Here is a 4,573-nt window from a genome sequence, read left to right on the forward strand (position 1 = left end):
GCCTCCCTCCCCCCCCACCCGTGTCCTCTCCCGCCGCCGCCCACTTCGCGCGTGGAGCCAAGCTTGACTCTCCCTCGGCCCCAGGGCTCCCGTCTTAGCTGATCTTTCCCGCGAAGGGAGAGCCCGGCGTTCCTATTTGACAGATGGGAAAACGGGGGGCGAAGGGCCGGCACTTACTTGCCTGGGGAACTCACCGCTAGTCTAGGGCAGATCAGGATTCGAATCCAAGTCTCCCACCACTCTGACTCCCTGGGGCTTCCCATCCCCACCGCACCAAGCAGCTTGCTTGCCCGTCGCTGGGTGGGGATTGGTGGGGGGCACCCACCTTTCCCAGAGGGGCACTGAAGCCGGCCTTCCTCGTGAGTGGTAAGATGTGAGGGACCCCCGCCCCCACCGCGGGCTGCCTGAAATTCCGCCATCACAGCTACATTCCTTTGGGTTAAGGTCTAATTCCCCCGTGGGATGCACATGTCTCCAGAATGGGGCTTGCCCTTAGTGATTCACTGCTTGGTATGATCGTCCACAGCAGCTCTCCCGCGACCCCCTTCTGCTGGTGACTGGGGCTGAGAGGAGGGAGAGGAGCACCCCGAGCCCAGTCCTGTGAGCCTGTCTGTCTGTGTGTGGGAGGGTGGGCGTGGGGGGTCGTTGGTCCGGGTTAGGGAGGGAGCACTTGGCCTGTAGTGGAGTGGAAACATCTGCTCTGACTGCGGGCAGGCCAGATTCTGAATCCATCTGTGCTATTTACTGTGTGACTTTGGGTAAGTCACCTGTCTGAGCCTCGTTTTCCTCATGGGCAACGTGAGGACAGTTCTGTAGGGAGCCCGCCACCCAGTGCCTGAAGAAGACCCAGCACGTGGGTCGTGGAGACCTGGGCTAAACCCCAAAATGCTTATAAGCTGGCTGACTATGGGCTAAGTCACTTCATCTTTCTGAGCCTCAGTTTTCTCATCTGTAAAGTGGAAATTATGCTAACCACCTTGTTGGGTTGTGATTTCAATGAGATAGGATACATCCAGGGCTCAGAAGTAGACATTGCCCCCACTATTTCTCTCTCTCTCTCTCTGTGTGTGTGTGTGTGTGTGTGTGTCTCGCGCGCGCACACACACACACACTCTCCAGCATTTCTCTTCCCAGTCAGAGTCCTAAAGTGTCTCCTGCTTTCTCTTGCCTAGGCTACTGGTGTGCAGGCTGAGGCCCCCCTCCTCAGTGTGCCCCACCTGGGCTGCTCGGCCTTGCGGGGTTCACCCCAGCTGGGAAGGATGTGCCCAGGGGACCCTGACAGCCATTCCCAGCTTAATCATCACCGTGCGTGGGGGAAGCCAGTGGCAGGACAGGAGCCAGGCTGCTAGCTGGACAGATGGCACACTTGGGCACGGAAAGGTTAAGGGACTTGCCCCGGGAGCAGGGTCAGTAGACAGTGGAATCTGTAAGTAAGCCCGGGTCTGAGTGACCGCAGTTCTCCCTGGAGGGGGAAGAGCCCTCCGATGCCACGCATCGAGTCCCGGCGCGGGCGGCGGGCGCTCACAGGTGAGTGTCAGTGCAGAGTTCCGCGTGCTACAGGGACGTCCCTGCTGGCAGCACAGACGCCCGCCTTGTGGGTAGGGTGAGATTTGGCAGGCAGGGGGGTGGGTGGCGAGGGCCCCGTTAGGCAGCAGTGCCTTCAGGCTCAGGACCCAAAGGTCCTGACCTTGTCCTGACTTCGCAGCCCTCTGCAGTAGAGCCTCTAACCTGCGTTCTGCCATTTGTTCAATAGATCTTCGGCGAGCACTACTTAAGAGACCCCTGTTCTCATAGAATCAGAAATAAATGAGCAGAAAATGACCAAGGCAAGGAAACAATAAAATGTGTGCGAATCTGGGGAACCAGGACTCCAGGTGGAGGGAGCAGCTAGAGCAAAGGCCCTGAGGCAGGAGTGCACTCGCCCTGTCTGAGGAATGGTAGAATTTGGTAAGGGCAGGGCGAATGGGAGATGCAGACTGAAGAGTGCTTGTGTAAAGCCTGGATTTTCTTGGAGGTTCTCAAGGGGCGAGATTCATGATCTCATGTATGATTTGAAGACCTCACTCTGGCTGTGTATGGAGGGCAGCCAAAAGGGGTCAGGGTGGACGGACGTGTTGCTCAGGCCCAGGGTTGTGGTGGTGCCTCAGTGTGGGGCAGTGATGGAGGAGGGAGGTAGCAGCCCAGGGTCTGTTTTTCAGGCAGAACAGACAGAACTGCTGATGGGGGGTGGGGGAGGTGAGGTATGGCAGGGAGATCAAGGGAGAGCCACCTTGTGTCAATTCTCAGTGCCTCCCTGGCCTGCCTGCTGGTGTGAGATGGATCTCAGGGGAGACTGAGTCCTTTCTGCCCCAGGGCACTGCCCGTAGGAAAGGGTTGGGGGAACAAGCCGGAGAGTGCTCACTGGAAGCACAAGGTCTGTGGGAACCTGGAGGTGGGGCTATACACCGCATAGACTTGGGGGGAATCCGAGAAGGCTTCCCGGAAGAAGTGGAATCGAAGCTAAGATCCAAAGGATGAAGAGGGATTCAGCACAAGAGAGGGGAGGAAGTGAGGTCTGGGGCAGTGAAAAGGTGCTCAGAGAACTGAAGGCAATAGGAGTCTTCCAGAACCCAGAATGGGAGAGAGGACAGTGAAGAGATAAAGCGGAGGGAAGAATGAACTGAGCAGGCACACTCCCCAAGGGCCTTGAAGGCCCCACTGAAAGGTTTCCACTCAATTCTGACTGTACTAGCTTTCAAATGGGGGGTGATGTTCTGCTTTTTAGACAGCAGAACCAAATTTCCTGTGAAAACAGGTGAGAGGAGAGCAGCTGGGGGGTTGGGGGGAAGGGGGCCATGGCCCTGAGGGGAACCCAGGCAANCCTCAGAATAGCCACCTTAATCTAAAATGTGTCACAAGGACACCTGGTGGATTCCGAGAGAGACTGAGCCCTCAAAGATCCTGTAGATGCCTCTCCTTCTAAAGCACCCTTTAGAGTTGGAATTCAGTGCTCCTTTATTAAGCACCCAGGGGTGACCTTCCGGTGTAGGTCACAGATGGCCTATGCCAGCCACTTGTTAGCTGTGTGATCTTGGGCATGTTACTTAACCTCTCTGAGCCTCAGTTTCCTCATCTGCAAAATAGGAATGGTAATCAGAGAACCAAGTGCTTGAACTCCTGTGAGGACAAAGTGAGTGAATACACATAAAGTATCAAGAATAGTGCCTGGTTTATAACCAGGGCTCTGCAAAGGCACTTTCATAGAATGCATCTCATTTGATCTTCACCAAAACTTGGCAAAGTTGGCATTAACCTCAAAAGAGGAAACTGAGGGGCACCCAGGTGGCTCCATCGGTTGAGCGTCCTACTTTGGCTTAGGTCATGATTTCACGGGTCATGAGCCAAGCTCTCTGTTGGGCTTGCTGTTGTCGGCGCAGAGGCCGCTCTGGATCCCCTGTCCCCTTTTCTCTCTGCCCCTCCTCTGTTTGCATCTGTTCATGCTCTCTCTCAAAATAAAATAAAATAAAATAAAATAAATAAACAAACATTTTTTTAAAAAGGAGGAAACTGAGGCTCAGAGAGATGAAGTGACTTGTGCACGGCCACACAGCAGGCAAGCAGAGGGGAAAGAGCAATCAGTTACGGGTGACTGGGTCCAGTGCTCTTGGAGGGCTTTTCGTGTCCTTCCTTGTTAACACTCTGTATGCATTGTGATCACTTCTGTACATTTATTTGTGGCCTCAGTTCCCGGCACAGAGCCAGACTTGAGGAGGCATTCCGTTAAGGTATGAATGAATGAATGAATGAATGAATGAATGAATGAAAGAATGAATGAAGTTAATGGTTTGATCTGTGTACTCCTGACACTTGGCCCAGCTCCTCAGTGAGCATTGCTAGCAGCAGCAAGATGTGACCCTGCTCAGGGCCTCTGTGGCCCCCCTCAAGGCCACCTCGGCTGGCTCTACATAGAGAGGACACCAGCAGGCTAAGTGTCCCCCAGCACTGGCAGTAGCTTCAGTGAAAGTAAAGGGCCTGGAGCCCGCTCCTGGGGGAAGTCCGCAGCGACAGTGCTGGGGGCAGGGCAGAGGCCTCCTGGTGGGGCTTCCTGTCAGGGCTCCAGGCCCAGCCTTCAAACAATGGCAGTTGACTCCAGAATCAGAAAATCAAAAGAAAAAGGTCAAAATAAAAGTCCCGGGGGTGGGGGGGATTGAGGAATTCTGTTGAGGGTTCTAAGAAACTAGGAGGGGGGACCTACTTATGACTTGGGTAGAAACGCAGTCAGGGGCCTAGCTCCCTACCTCACCCTACCCCAGTCCTGAGGTTAGCCCAGGGCAGCCCTTAGAGTCCCACCGTCTCCTGCTCACCTCCTCCAGGCAGTCTTCCAGCAGGTAGGGTCTTTTGAAACCCAAATCTGACACAGGCACCCACTCCTTAAAAACTTGCTACCTGGCTTGATGGCCTGGCACTAGGGGTCCTTTGGGGTAGCCTTCGGACCCAGCTCCCACCCACCTCCACTGTATCTGGGATTCCCTGAAGGCAGGCGCAGACAGGATGGGAGGGGGAGGGGCGGGGGGTCGCGGGGGGAGGGGGGACT

General features: G+C 55.2%; 1 protein-coding gene across 1 annotated transcript in view; it reads left to right on the forward strand.

Moving 5' to 3' along the window:
- Positions 1–4,573, forward strand: part of LRRC32 (leucine rich repeat containing 32) — a 22,615-nt gene that overhangs the window by 9,051 nt on the left and 8,991 nt on the right. The gene's annotated exons all lie outside the window — the stretch shown is intronic.

The sequence above is a fragment of the Crocuta crocuta genome, unplaced genomic scaffold (genome assembly GCF_008692635.1).
Source record: "Crocuta crocuta isolate KB4526 unplaced genomic scaffold, BGI_CrCroc_1.0 scaffold271, whole genome shotgun sequence".
Taxonomy (NCBI): Eukaryota; Metazoa; Chordata; class Mammalia; order Carnivora; family Hyaenidae; genus Crocuta; species Crocuta crocuta.